Source organism: Triticum urartu, chromosome 6 (assembly GCF_003073215.2).
Source record: "Triticum urartu cultivar G1812 chromosome 6, Tu2.1, whole genome shotgun sequence".
Lineage (NCBI taxonomy): Eukaryota > Viridiplantae > Streptophyta > Magnoliopsida > Poales > Poaceae > Triticum > Triticum urartu.
The window spans coordinates 61207662-61223609 of NC_053027.1; the positions used below are offsets into that span (position 1 = coordinate 61207662).

The following is a 15948-nucleotide window of genomic DNA, read 5'->3' on the forward strand; positions in this document are numbered from 1 at the left end:
TGTCTTGGTGCCTCCTGTTAGGGGTTTTGTGGAAGTGTCCCGGGGAGTTGAGCTCTGAGGTGTTGTCGTCATAATTTTATCGTTGCAGTTCTGGAATACCCGAGTCTAGTACGCCGACATCGAAAATCTCTTTTATGCAGTTCGTTGGTGAGATAACCTCGACGCCACCCAGTACTGGGGCGGGAGTTCGGGAGTATCGCCATAACTTGTATAACGGATGCTTTTCGAAGGTTGAGGTAGATGGTTTCCGAAGTTTTTCTCGGTTATGTGTTGAAGGATGGATACAGTTGGATGTAGGATTTGCTAGATTTGGGTGAGACATTATGCTTCCCCTGTATCCCCAACACCTGATTGCATAACCGGAAAGGTTCGGGAGTTTCATAGGTGGGAATTCTAGTAGCTCTAGTTCTTCTTCCACGGATATTGGTTTGAGATTGGGATTTCTTACCGATTATTCGTTCTTGATTCGTACCTTGTTGATTTATTTCTCTACCTAAATTCTAAGTGGCTTCTCAATTTATGGATATGTGACCATTTCAAGAGGAATGCATTCGTTCATTTTGTTCGGATGTGAAGACTATATGTTGCAATTTTCATTCCGTTGGATTCAGCTTCAATATTTGTCTATCAATGTGCTAATGGATGTCAACCTCTTCAGGATGGCTCCTCCAACGCGCACTACTCCGAATCCTGATCCGCCACCACCTCCACCTCCTCCGGAGGCATGGCAAGCTGTGATGGCCGCAACCAATGCAAACACACAGTTGATCATGCAAATTCTTCAAGAGCGCAATCAAGGTGCCCAAGTATTCTCCAAGCTTGATCTCCGTATGGGTTATCATCAGATTCGAATCCGTGAGCAAGATATTCCCAAGACGGCTTTTAGGACAAGCTATGGTTCATATGAATACACTGTCATCTCTTTTGGCCTTGTCAACGCTCCTCCGACTTTCTCTCGCATGATGAACTTCATCTTCAACGCCTACACCAATGACTTCGTTTTGGTCTATCTCGACGACATTCTGGTTTTCTCGAAGAACAAGGAAGATCATGCCAAGCACTTGCGTTTGGTGCTCGATAAGCTCAGAGAACACAAGTTCTACGCCAAGTTCTCCAAGTGTGAATTTTGGCTCGATGAGGTTCTTTATCTTGGTCATATCATCTCTGCCAAGGGCATTGCGGTGAATCCTGAGAAGGTGTCTGCAATTGTGAATTGGGAACCTCCTCAGAACGTGAAGCAACTCCGTAGCTTCCTCGGTCTCGCAAGTTATTGCCGAAGATTCGTTGAAAACTTTTCTAAGATCGCGAAGCCTCTCTCAAATCTTCTCCAGAAGCACGTCAAGTACGTTTGGTCTCCGGAGTGTGACATTGCTTTCAACACTTTGAAAGAGAAATTGATCACTGCTCCAGTTCTGACTCCGCCTGATGAATCCAAGCCGTACGAGGTCTTTTGTGATGCCTCTCTCCAAGGTCTTGGCGCAGTGTTGATCCAAGAGAAGAAAATTGTTGCTTATACCTCTCGCCAGTTGAAGCCCAATGAGAAGAACTACCCCACTCATGATCTCAAGTTGGCGGCAGTTGTGCATGCTCTTTTGACTTGGAGACATCTCTTATTGGGAAGAAAAGTGGACATTTTCACTGACCACAAGAGTCTCAAGTACATCTTCACTCAGCCTAATCTCAACCTCAGGCAAACTCGATGGGTCAAAATGATTCAAGAGTATAATCCGAGTATCGAGTATACTCCAGGCAAGGCCAATGTGATTGCTGACGCATTGAGCAGAAAGGCTTATTGCAACAGTCTGATTCTCAAGCCTTATCAACCCGAGCTTTGTGAAGCTTTCCGCAAACTTAACCTGCAAGTTGTTCCTCAAGGTTTCCTCGCCAACCTTCAAGTCTCTCCTACCTTGGAAGACCAGATTTGCCAAGCCCAGCTTCTTGATGCTATGGTGAAAAAGGTGAAGATTGGGATTGCCACCAAGTACAAGTGCTACCGCCTTGATGACAAGGATACTCTCTTCTTCGAGAATCGTATTGTCGTGCCCAAAGGTGACCTCCATAAAGTGATCATGAATGAGGCTCACAATTCTCTCCTCTCCATCCACCCTGGGAGCACGAAGATGTATCAGGACCTCAAGCAGGCTTATTGGTGGACTCGAATGAAGCGCGAGATTGCTCAATTCGTGAATGAGTGTGATGTCTGCAGAAGAGTGAAGGCAGAACACCAAAGGCCAGCGGGTCTCCTCCAACCTCTTGCCATTCCAGAATGGAAGTTTGACCACATCGAAATGGACTTTGTGACTGGGTTTCCAAAGTCCAAGCGTGGCAATGATGCTATATTCGTTGTCATCGACAAACTCACTAAAGTGGCTCATTTTCTACCTATCAAAGAGTCAATCATTGCAGCTCAATTGGCGGAACCCTATACCTCTCGAATTGTCTCTCTGCACGGTATCCCACAAGTGATCTCTTCAGACCGTGGCAGCATCTTTACCTCCAAGTTTTGGGATTCTTTTCAGAAGGCCATGGGCACCAATATCCGCTTCAGCACAGCTTTCCATCCTACTAGCGGTCAAGTTGAGCGTGTCAACCAGATTCTTGAAGATATGCTCAGGGCTTGTGTGTTTTCCTTCGGCATGAAGTGGGAGGATTGTCTTCCTTATGCTGAATTCTCCTACAACAACAGTTTTCAAGCAAGTTCGGGCAAGGCCCCTTTCGAAATTCTGTATGGCAGGAAGTGTCGTACCCCTCTCAACTGGTCTGAAACCGGTGAACGTCAGCTTTTGGGTAATGACTTAATCACAGAGGCGGAGGAAATGTGCAAAGTCATTCGAGATAACCTCAAAGCAGTCCAATCCCGCCAGAAGAGCTACTATGATAGTAAGCACCGTGATTTGGCTTTCGAGATCGGAGATCATGTTTACCTCCGCGTCTCTCCTATGAAAGGTACTCGTCGCTTCGGTATCAAAGGGAAGCTTGCCCCCAGATACGTGGGACCTTTCAAGATTGCCAGCAAGAGAGGCGACCTCGCCTATCAACTCGAGCTTCCTTCAAACTTTGCAAATGTTCATGACGTGTTCCATGTCTCTCAGCTCCGAAAGTGCTTCAAGACTCCTGACCGCACCGTCAACTTCGAGGACATTGAGCTCCAAGAAGATCTCTCTTACCGTGAGCACCCAGTTTCTATTCTTGAAGAGACTGAACGCAAGACTCGCAACAAGTCAATCAAATTCCTCAAAGTCAAGTGGTCACACCATTCCGCCCGTGAAGCTACCTGGGAACGCGAGGATCACCTCCGTTCTGAGTACCCGGCGTTCTTTCAGTCCTAGATCTCGGGACGAGATCCTTTTGTAGTGGTGGAGTGTTGTAACACCCCGGATGTAACTTTCCCAATTTGTACTCCAACTCTTGCCGTTTCCAGCTTTAAGTTATTTTATTTTCTCGGGTTCGGGTTTTTGTCTCCGTGTGTTGTTGTCGTTGTCATGCATCTCATATCATGTCATCATGTGCATTGCATTTGCATACGTGTTCATCTCTTGCATTCGAGCATTTTCCCCGTTGTCCGTTTGCATTCCGGCACTTCGTTCTCCTCCGGTGGTCATTTCTACCTTTCTTTCGTGTGTGGGGATTAAACATTTCCGGATTAGACCGAGACTTGCCAAGCGACCTTGGTTTACTACCGGTAGACCGCCTGTCAAGTTTCGTATCATTTGGACTTCGTTTGATACTCCAACGGTTAACCGAGGGACCGAAAAGGCCTTGCGTGTGTTGCAGCCCAACACCCCTCCATTTTGGCCCAAAACCCACCTAAAACCTCTCCATCATCTAGAGCGTTCGATCACGATCGCGTGGCCGAAAACCGCACCTCATTTGGACTCTCCTAACTCCCTCTATGCCTATTTAAAGACCCCCCATTCGAATCACGGACGAAACCCTAGAAAAACTCCACCCGCTGCCGCCGGACGAAATCCGGACGGCCGGACGTGTCCGCCCCGCTCCCTCTCGGCCAATCTCCACGCGACACCTGTCCCTGGGCCGGTCCCCACATCGCCGCCGACCGCGCGGGCCCGTTAGGCCCGTGGCCGGCCCTCCCGCCGCCCGACTCGGGCCGAGGCGCCCGACCGCGCCGCCTCCCATCTTCCCCACGATCGGCGCCTCTTCTCCTGGCCGGCCGCCGCGCCGCCATTGCCGGCCGCCACCACGCCGCGATTGCCGGCCGCCGCCACGCCGCTGCTCCGCCGCCGAACGTCACCCGCACCGGCCGCCGCGTCCATCGTCGCCGGCCGACCGCCCCGCCGCTGACCTCCTGCTCCGCCGCAGCCGCACCTTTCCGCCGCCTCTACGGGTCGGATCCGGCGGGATCCGGCGCCCCAACCTCGCCGGCCTTCTTCCCGGCGCCCTCCCCGGCGATCCTTGATCCGCGCACCGGCGAGATCCAGATCCAGCTACAGTAAACCCTAGGTCGATTCCGCCTATGTCCCTTTTCTGCATATTTTTTTTGCATATTTCATCGTGCCATAACTTTGCATCCGTAGCTCCGATTTGGGCATATAGCATATCAAAATGTTCGTCTCAGAGAGTACATCGTTTCATTCCATTGCATCATTTTCATTTGAGTTCATCTTGATGCCCGAAATGCTGTTAGAAGAATGCTACTTGAGATAATTGTCAGATCTGTTGCTCTATTTAGATATTTGTCATTTTTGCCATGATTATTGTGTGCATGATATGCTCATGAGCTCTACATATGTTTTGTTAAGGGTTTTGCCATCTTTCCAAAGGTGCAACCCATGTATTTTTGTGATGTGTGTGGTGAATAGCACGAGCTTGCAAAGTGAGGTACTTGGTAATGCTGATTTCAGGGACTTAGCATTTCCACTAAGTCCTTGAGCTGTTTATCTCATATGGCCATATGTTCATGTTGTTTCCTAGTGATCCGTGCCTCTTTTAAGGATGATCAGTAAGGATGTTTTGTTAATCTTGTAGTGCTCTATCCATCCATTTCTTTGTTTGCAATTATGGAGCACCTATCTTGAGTCAATCAAGCTCTACTTTTGCTACTTCGTGAATCTGGGCAGATTGTCTACTTGTTAGCGATTTTGCCGATGATGTTGTAGTTGATCTGTGCATGCTATGTTATTGTTCTTGCCATGTCTAGCTTGCATTTTGTGTATTCTTGATGGGTGTAAGCTTAGATTATCATGAATTGCTCTGTAGTGAGTGCATCGAGCTCGTAAACATGCCTACTTGATATCTGTTTTCAGCATGCTCCAGTTTTCACTAAGTCTGAGAACTGATTATGTTTTTGCCATGTTCACATGCTTGCAATTGTATTTTCTGATCCCTTTTGGCTCAAGGTCACTAAGGGACTTTTGTTAAGATCTTTGAGTAGCTCCATGCCATACTTTATTTTGCCATGTTCAGGTCCTGTAGCATGTAGTTTTGCTGCTCCAAAGTGTGCTACCTGATCTGAAATTCCAGACAAGTGTTAATTTCACTAAGTCTGAAATCTGTTTGCCATATGCATTTTTGCCATGCTTGTTTGAACCTGTTAATGGATGATTTGTCCGTAGCTCAGTGCTAGACTTTTGTTAAGCATCATGAATGCATCCCTGCCATGTATTTTTTTGCCATGTTTGAGTGCTGTAGCATGTTCATCTTGTCGCATTTAGTTGGCTACTTGCTGTAAATCGCAGACCGGTGTCATATTTGAATTGCTTACCATTTCCAAACCGTAACTCCGATTCCGGCGTTCTTTATATCGTTTTTAAGCGATTTCTTCTCATCTTTCCAGTGGCACACTTGGATTTCCAAGTTGAGGCCAGGTTCATGCATCCCTTGTCAAATCTTGCATATGCATCCCACATTGCATCCCGCATAGCATACCATCCTTGCATCCTATTGTTTGATCCTTGCACGTGGTTGATTGTGTCCTTGTTGCTTATTTGTCTTGTTTGGGTAGAGCCGGGAGACGAGTTCGCTAACGAGGAGCCCGTTGAGTTTGCTTTCGAGGATCCAGTCAACTCTGACCACTTTGCAGGCAAGATGATCATACCCTCGAAATCACTACTATCTTTGCTTTGCTAGATGCTCGCTCTTTTGCTATGCCAATGCTACGATGCCTACCACTTGCTTTCAAGCCTCCCAAATTGCCATGTCAAACCTCTAACCCACCATGTCCTAGCAAACCGTTGTTTGGCTATGTTACCGCTTTGCTCAGCCCCTCTTATAGCATTGCTAGTTGCAGGTGAAGATTGGAGACCGTTCCCTTGTTGGAACATTTATTTACTTGTTCAGATATCATTATATTATCTTGTTATCTTAATGCATCTATATACTTGGTAAAGGGTGGAAGGCTCGGCCTCTCGCCTAGTGTTTTGTTCCACTCTTGCCGCCCTAGTTTCCGTCATATCGGTGTTATGTTCCCGGATTTTTGCGTTCCTTACGCGGTTGGGTTATAATGGGAACCCCTTGATAGTTCGCCTTGATTAAAGCTTTTCCAGCAATGCCCAACCTTGGTTTTACCATTTCTTTGCTTTGCTAGATGCTCGCTCTTTTGCTATGCCAATGCTACGATGCCTACCACTTGCTTTCAAGCCTCCCAAATTGCCATGTCAAACCTCTAACCCACCATGTCCTAGCAAACCGTTGTTTGGCTATGTTACCGCTTTGCTCAGCCCCTCTTATAGCATTGCTAGTTGCAGGTGAAGATTGGAGACCGTTCCTTGTTGGAACATTTATTTACTTGTTCAGATATCATTATATTATCTTGTTATCTTAATGCATCTATATACTTGGTAAAGGGTGGAAGGCTCGGCCTCTCGCCTAGTGTTTTGTTCCACTCTTGCCGCCCTAGTTTCCGTCATATCGGTGTTATGTTCCCGGATTTTTGCGTTCCTTACGCGGTTGGGTTATAATGGGAACCCCTTGATAGTTCGCCTTGATTAAAGCTTTTCCAGCAATGCCCAACCTTGGTTTTACCATTTGCCACCTAGCCTCTTTTTCCCTTGGGTTTCCGGAGCCTGAGGGTCATCTTATTTAAAACCCCCCGGGCCAGTGCTCCTCTGAGTGTTGGTCCAACCTAGAGCCCCTTGCAGCGCCACCTCGGGGAAACTCGAGGGCTAGTTTTAGTTGTACGGATTGCTTATCCGTTTGTGCCCTGAGAACGAGATATGTGCAGCTCCTATCGGGATTTGTCAGCACATTCGGGCGGTGTTGCTGGATTAGTTTTAACCTGTCGAAGTGTCTTGAAGAACCGAGATACCGAGTCTGATCGGAAAGTCTCGGGAGGAGGTCTATTCCTTCGTTGACCGTGAGAGCTTGTCATGGGCTAAGTTGGGACTCCCCTGCAGGGATTTGAACTTTCGAAAGCCATGCCCACGGTTATGGGCAGATGGGAATTTGTTAATGTCCGGTTGTAGATAACTTGAACCTTAACTTAATTAAAATGAATCAACTGAGTGTGTTACCATGATGGCCTCTTCTCGGCGGAGTCCGGGAAGTGGACACGGTGTTGGAGTAATGTTTGCCGCAGGATTTTCCCTCTAGGTTATGTGTTCGCGCTTTGCCTCCTCTTCTCGCTCTCTTTTGCGAACAGGTTAGCCACCATATATGCTAGTCGCTTGCTGCTGCTCCACATATTTACCTTGCCTTACCTATAAGCTTAAATAGTCTTGATCGCGAGGGTGCGAGATTGCTGAGTCCCTGTGGCTCACAGATTATTATTACACCAGATGCAGGGCCTGATGATTCCGCTCCAGGTGACGCGCTTGAGCTCAAGTGGGAGTTCGACGAGGACTCTCAACGATACTATGTTTCCTTTCCTGATGATCAGTAGTGGTGCCTAGTTGAGGTTGATCGGGACCGTGTCGCATGTTGGGTTATCTTTTATTTTGGCGCCGTAGTCGGGCCATGAGTGTTTGGATGATGTAATGTTATTTATGGACTTGATTGACGTGGCGAGTGTAAGCCAACTATGTTATCTCCCCTTTTATTATCTATATTACACGGGATGTTGTGAAGATTGCCTAACTTGCGACATATGCCTTCAATGCGATTATGCCTCTAAGTCGTGCCTCGACACGTGGGAGATATAGTCGCATCGAGGGTGTTACAGGGGGTACAAGTATTATGTCAGTTTTGTTGATGATTACACGCGCTTCACTTGGATTTATTTGCTTAAACATAAGTCCGATGTTGAGCAAGTCTTCTATAACTTTCAGGCTCATGTCGAACGCCTCTTGGATTGCAAAATCAAGGCTGTTCAGTCCGACTGGGGTGGTGAATACCACAAGCTCCATCGCTATTTTCAATGCACGGGCATCTCTCACCGTGTCTCGTGTCCACATACATCTCAGCAGAACGGTATTGCCGAGCGCAAACACCGTCATTTGGTCGAGACCGGTCTTGCCTTACTGGCACACTCGTCTCTCCCACTCCGGTTTTGGGATGAGGCCTTTCTTACGGCGTGTTATCTCATCAACCGTATGCCCACTCTGGTTCTCAACAAAGACACGTCTCTGTTCCGCCTGTTTCATGTTCAACCCAATTATTCCTCTCTCAGGATTTTTGGGTGTGCTTGCTGGACTAGTCTCTGCAAGTATAATGCTCACAAGCTGGAGTTCTGTTCGAAGATGTGTGTCTTCCTTGGCTATAGCCCTCTGCATAAGGGCTATAAGTGTCTTGATCGCACCTCGGGTAGGATCTACATCTCCCGTGATGTTGTTTTTGACGAGTCAGTTTTCCCTTACTCTAGCTCGGGTGTCTCGGTTGACATGGCCTCCATTGAGCATGCTCTCACTTTTCCATCTAATGAACCGGTTTCGGATGTCCATGTGCGGAAATACGACCTGTCCTATTTGTCACCTGACTTGTTTTCTGTAGATGCTGCTCTAATTTCTTCCCAGGAACCCGTCGTCGCACCTATATCCACCGGCGCGATCGACGTGCATGGCCCCGACGTGCATGTCACACCTCCCGAGGCAGCCTTGTCGGCCTCGCCCACTGGCGCGTTCGAGGTCCCGTCTGCCTCGCCCGCTGGCGCGACCGCAGGCACGACTGGGTTGCCCGCTGCGTCCCCCGCCTCGCCTGGGTCGGCCCAGCCCGCCTCGCCTACTTCGGTTGTCGTCGAGTCGCCAGCCGCATCCTCTGGGCTGCCGTCTTCACCTGGATCTCCCTCATCGCCTGTTTCGGCCCAGTCCGACGCGTCCCCCCGGCCCGTGTCGCCTGTTGCTGACGATCGTTTAGCCGCGACACCACCGGCCGGGTCTCCTTCGTCGCCGCCACCTTCTACCGGTGATGCAGCTACCGGGCACACTATGGTCACCCGTCACCGCGATCATACGCGTAAGGCCAAGACATACACGGATGGTACGGTGCGGTACGACACCCGTCGGCGTGCATTCTTCGCCGCACCCACCTCTCATCGTGATGCTCTTGGTGAACCGGCTTGGCGTGCCGCCATGTCTGAGGAATTTGCTGCCCTTCGTCACACAAACACATGGGTGTTGGTGCCTCGGCCTCATGGTGTTAATATTGTGGGTTGCAAGTGGATCTTTAAGACCAAACATCGTCCGGATGGTTCTGTTGACAAGCACAAAGCTCGCCTCGTTGCTCGCGGTTTTACTCAACAGTAAGGGATAGACTATGGAGATACTTTCAGCCCCGTGGTGAAGCCTACCACGGTTCGTCTGGTCCTCTCTCTCGCCGTCTCCCGCGGGTGGTGTCTTCGCCAGATTGATGTGAGTAATGCTTTTCTTCACGGATTTTTGGCCGAAGATGTCTACATGCAGCAACCCCTGGCTTTGAGGATGCTCATCATCCCTCTCACGTCTGCAAACTCCAGAGGTCCATCTACGGGCTCAAACAGTCACCGCGTGCCTGGTATGCTCGGTTGAGTCAGCGTCTCTCACAGCTTGGCTTTGTTCCTTCCAAGGCGGATGCGTCCTTGTTCATATTTTCACATGGTGCTATTCAGATCTACATGCTGGTGTATGTTGATGATATTGTGATTGCCGGTTCTACACCTCATGTGGTGGATCGCCTTGTGCAGTCCTTGTCTGCGAGTTTTCCCATCAAAGACTTGGGCAGGCTGGAGTACTTTCTTGGATTGGAAGCGTCCTTTCATTCAGGGGGCATGACATTGACACAGAAGAAGTATGCACTTGATCTTCTTCATCGCGTCAACATGGAGAACTGCAAGTCCACTTCCACTCCACTTGCTACATCCGAGAGCCTCTCGCGTCACAGTGGAGCATTGCTGAGTATCGATGACTCTTTCAGGTACCGCAATGTAGTTGGAGCACTGCAGTATCTGACACTCACCCGTCCAGATATCTCCTTTGCCGTGAACAAAGTGTGCCAGTTCCTGTCTCAGCCTACCCAGGTTCAGTGGGAAGCAGTTAAGCGTATTCTGAGGTATATCAAAGGTACGGTAGACACGGGACTACGGATTCGTAAGTCCAGATTTACTGGAGTCAGTATATTCACCGACGCAGACTGGGCAGGTTGTGTTGATGACCGGCGTTCTACTAGTGGCTTTGCTGTATTTGTTGGACCCAATCTTATATCTTGGAGTTCCAAGAAGCAACCTACGGTCTCGAGGTCTAGCACCGAGGCAGAGTATAAGGCATTGGCAAATGGCGCGGCTGAAGCCATTTGGATAGACACAGTTCTCACAGAACTTGGAGTCACACGGCAGCGCACACCCATATTGTGGTGTAATAACTTAGGGGCAACTTACCTGACGGCGAATCCAGTGTTTCATGCTCGTACCAAACACATTGAGATTGATTTCCATTTTGTGAGGGAACGGGTAGCTGTTGGTAAACTGGAAGTCAGGTTTATATCAACTGATGATCAGTTAGCGGATGTATTTACTAAACCCGCTACTCGACAGATGCTAGACCGTTTTAGAACCAATCTGAATCTTGTATGTAGTTCAGATTGAGGGGGCATGTAAAATAGGGTCTAGCATATTGTACATGTACACGTATTTGTATACGTATGTAATTGTATTCTGATCATCTATATATTGAGACGTGAGGCTGGATGTTAGCCACCCACGCAAAACCCTAAACCCAGTGTTTCAACTTAAGGCACTAATCTAAATGTATAATTTTACCACCTAACCATTTCAGCTGCCTCTGTGGGGAGGGGGCAGAAGTTTCTGGTTGGCTACATGGTGTTTTAGGATTGAAAACACGTGTTCCAAGTGCTACCACCATTTTGAACCCATGCAGAAATGATAATTAGTACTCCTTCCATTCCATAATTCTTATCGTGGTTTTAGTTCAAATTTGAACTATGGAAAGGAGGGAGTACCGTTGTTACAATTTTAGATAAAACTGGTACTGCATCTTACTCCTAGATTGTAACTTGTGTTAGTATGATATTTAGGAAGCAAAGATAGTGTATCACCAATCATCATAAACCTCTTACTATCTAGCATTCACACCCCCCCCCCCCCCCCCCCCATCGAAACTTATATCCCCTGTTCCAGTTGTTAACATGGATAAAAATAATTCGGAGTGATAGTTATTCTCTAGTTATGCAGAGAGAGAAATGTAGGCATTATCCAGCAACACTAATCACTTTTGGTACATCATATTCCTTGACTAAAACTTATGTTACAACGTCAGACAAATGCATCACAATTTCTCATACATCGAATTCAGACAAATGTCCCTCACAAAAAAAGAAGAAGAAAGATTCAGACAAATGCATCACAATTTGTCATGCATCTAACTAATTCACAATCAGAGCATATTTGCAAAGTAAAGAAAACAAACAAAATCTCTTTTCAGAACTTCTGTTCCCCATCCTAGTCGTATCCGAGTAGTCAGCAAAATCTATACTTACAGTTATAAAGAGAGCGGCTTTACTCGACAATCTCACATTATGATCAACAAATCCTACTCTTGGAGCACCAGTAGACAGACAGGCTCATTGAAATAAGATCACAGAGGAAAGAACTCATATGCAACACAATGCACCCATTCACATGGCGTTCAAACTTCAAAGCTTATGTAAAACTAAGAAGCTATGTAAGCATGCAGCTTAGTAGCAATTGAAGCGATTACCTGCGGCATGGATCCGGGTCGATTCAAGCGAGGGTGGAAGCACGCATGGTACACAGAACGTCGAGCCGTTGTGCAGAGAGCTCCCAATCACCTCCTCCTTGCTCATGTCCACGCCGATGATGTGCATGCCGACCGTCAGGTAGATGACGTTGCCGTTCAGTGGGTAAGGGCGCCAATTTGTGGCGTCGTCTTCTCCGGCAATGGCAGCCACGGGTGGTCTCCATCCGCCCAGAGACGGCTGAGCACCACGCGGTGCTCCAGCGTCCAGCCGCCACCCTCGTCGTCCAGCGCATAGGAGCTGAGCACGAACGGCTCGCGCTCCCACACCTCGACGTAGCGCACCCTTCCCTCGCTAACCCCCATGCGCCGGTACCTGCCCAGCGCAGCTTTGGACACGGCCTTCATGCCTTCCAGGTCAAGCCACCCTGCCGCTCGCTCTGGGCGTGCAGGCACCACGCTGCCCCTCGGCAGCTCCACGAAGCGGGGCTCCGGCCGGTCGCTGAACGGGTCGGCCGAGACGGCGCCCCAGCTCAGGTCAGCCCACCACAGCCGTCCGCCGAAGGCGAACGCTTCTTGGTCAGTCCGGCCCGTCTCGGAGTAAAACTGCCGGGCGAGCGGGAGTTGCCACGGCGCGGTGACCGCGACCTCCCACTTGGCCCTGTCCGAGAGAAAGCGGAGCATCATGTTCCCCTGCAGCTCGGCGACGGCGAGCCTGCCGGGATCCCCGTGCGCGCGACCGGCTTGGGTTAGGACGCCCATGTGAGGGCCGCACCCGAACTTCTCCCGGCCGGCGCCGATGGCCGGGAGGCGGGTCAGTTGGCCGGTGAGAGGGTTGCAGAGGAAGCGCGTGATGTCTGGGGTGTGCCCGGGGTCGAGGCCGGTCAGCCGGCGCACATGATTGGGGCCCTGCTTGGCGAGGATGGGGGCCGTGGCGTGGAGATCGTAGACGATAAGGAAGAGGAGGCCGTCGGCGCTGGTGGAGCAGATGCGGCCGATGAGGAGTTGCGTGACGTCACTGTCGGGGTCGGGGCCGGCTCCGGCGTCGACCAGGAGCGCCGGCACGGTGAGGGCGGAGAAGCGCGGAGGCTCGGCGATGCGCACGGTCGCGCCCAGTGCTGCCGACCCGGTGGTCAGCGTCACCTGGTCGAGCAAGATCCAGGGAGGACGGGAGTAGGCATCCGTGGAGGTGGAGAGGGAGCGGTTTAGGCGGTCGGAGACGGCGGCGGAAAGGCCTAGGAGGCGCCGGAGAGACATCGTGATGCTGCGGTAAGGCGACGAGAGAGCACGGCAGAATGAATTCCGATGGTAAAAGAGGCCTCGGCTCTCGTGGACTCGGTGCACACAGCCGAGATATGGGGGGTGGTTGGAGGTGGCAGGCGCTGATGAAAGCTGCGTGCAGGCGCTGATGAAAGCTGCGTGGGGTTGTTCCACTGCGTACTCACGTTTACACCTCTGCCGAGTCCACCGGTCAGTGATTACAGTCTACACGGGCCTGGTCTATGCACAACATTCGCATGTCGGTAGTCTAATCTCTGCAAAAGATGGTTTTGAACGGGCCTGTGCTGGGCATACGTCATCGTTTTCCCGCCAAAAATTGCTGGGTGGCTTTGTGCTCTATGCCTCTATTCGACGGTTGTCCGCTAGAACCCCAGTCACACCGTCCTCTTTCCCTGTCTCAGCAATCTCAAAACTTACAATTTGCTTGTCTCAAAAATGAAAATTCATCTAGCGTGTGAATTTTCAGAAATTACGGTAGGAACATTTTGGGCAGAAAACAAGTTAGGAAATTTGAACTAGATCAAAATAAAATGCCAGATGGAAAAACTGCCTTTTCAAATAAACCGTGACTCATGAACATAAAGCATGTGTTCCCTGTGCGAAAATTACTACAAATAATCATTGAACATCTTCTGGGGTTAAATACTTCTAGCGGAAAAACCCTTCCATACATAGCTGCCGCCAGAGGGGACGTCGGCAATGCCCGTGCGTGCCCCACGGAAGGTGACAACAGGGTGTTTTTTGGTGGGTGTGCAGTGGATCTGGGTTTGCTTCGCTCCAGGGCAACTGCCTTCCTTGACAGGGGTGTCTCCCTATCACGGGTGGCCCTGGATGGGACGATTTGGCTAATTAGGCCGGTGGTGGCATTTGGCTAATTAGGCCGGTGGTGGCGTTCTCCATGTGGTCAGGGCCATCCGGCAATGCCGACATCAGCCGACCACTTGAGCTATGGATTGCATTGGCCACCAAAAGGTCCCCTGAGGCTCGCTCTCCAGATCTGGTGGCTGTTGTCGGCGGCTTTGTACTACCGATGTAGCGGGCTATAGTCGAAAGGCTCCTTTGTGGGTTTTGGCGGCTCTTGCTCCAACCAGTTTGCCTTCTAAGATGGGATGCAATTTATGATGGCGACTTAACGCAGAGGATATGGTTTTGTAGTGGCGGCTGTGGGACTTCTAGCCCGGCGCATGTAGATGCTAGGATCACAAAAAAATTGGTGGCAATATGTAACACCCACAATGCGGCTATATCTCCCACGTGTCGGGGCACGACTTAGAGGCATAGCCGCATGATAGGTTTGTAGCAAGAGGGGTAATCTTCACACAATCCCATGTACTGAATAAGAAAGGGGTAAATAGTTGGCTTACAATCGCCACTTCACACAAAAACAAGTTAAACATACATCATCCAGAGTACAATCAAGGTCCGACTATGGAACCAAAATAAAAGAAGACAACCCCAAATGCTAGATCCCCGATCATCCCAACTGGGCTCCACTACTGATCAAAAGGAAACAAAACAAAACAAAACAACGACCAAGATCTTCATCGAGCTCCCACTTGAGCTTGGTTGCGTCACCTGCACTGGTATCATCGGCACCTGCAACTGTTTGGAAGTATCTATGAGTCACGAGGACTCAGCAATCTCACACCCGCGAGATCAAGACTATTTAAGCTTATGGGTAGAGAAAGGTAGTAAGGTGGAGCTGCAGCAAGCACTAAGCATATATGGTGGCTAACATACGCAAATAAGAGCGAGAAGAGAAGTAACGCGGCGGTCGTGAACTAGAAGTGATCAAGACGTGATCCTGAAACTACTTACGTTCAAGCATAACACAAGAACCGTGTTCACTTCCCGGACTCCGCCGAGAAGAGACCATCACGGCAACACACGCGGTTGATGCATTTTAATTAAGTTAAGGTTCAAGTTATCTACAACCGGACATTAACAAATTCCCATCTGCCCATAACCGCGGGCACGGCTTTCGAAAGTTTAAAACCCTGCAGGGGTGTCCCAACTTAGCCCATCACAAGATCTCACGGTCAACGAAGGATATTCCTTCTCCTGGGAAGACCCGATCAGTCTCCGAATCCCGGTTACAAGACATTTCGACAATGGTAAAACAAGACCAGCAAAGCCGCCCGAATGTGCCGACAAATCCCGATAGGAGCTGCACATATCTCATTCTCAGGGCACACCGGATTGTTCAAACTTCCGGTAGGCCAGCCCAGAGTTGCCCCTGGTGGCCACCGGCAGCTGACAGGTTGGACCAACACTCAGAGGAGCACTGACCCGTGAGTTTAAAATAAAGATGACCCTTGAGTCTGCAGAACCCAAGGGAAAAGGCTTAGGTGGCAAATGTAAAACCAAGGTTGGGCCTTGCTGGAGGAGTTTTATTCAAAGCGAACTGCCAAGGGGTTCCCATAACACCCAACCGTGTAAGGAACGCAATATCAAGGAATATAACACCGGTATGACGGAAACTAGGGCGGTAAGAGTGGAACAAAACACCAGGCATAAGGCCGAGCCTTCCACCCTTTACCAAGTATATATATGCATTAATTAAAATAAGAGATATTGTGATATCCCAACA

The 15948-nt window shown here is 49.5% G+C and overlaps 1 pseudogene; it reads right to left on the minus strand.

The window, feature by feature from the left end:
• Positions 1 to 12057: 12057 nt before the first annotated feature.
• Positions 12058 to 13334, minus strand: LOC125516546 (annotated as a pseudogene).
• Positions 13335 to 15948: the final 2614 nt, after the last annotated feature.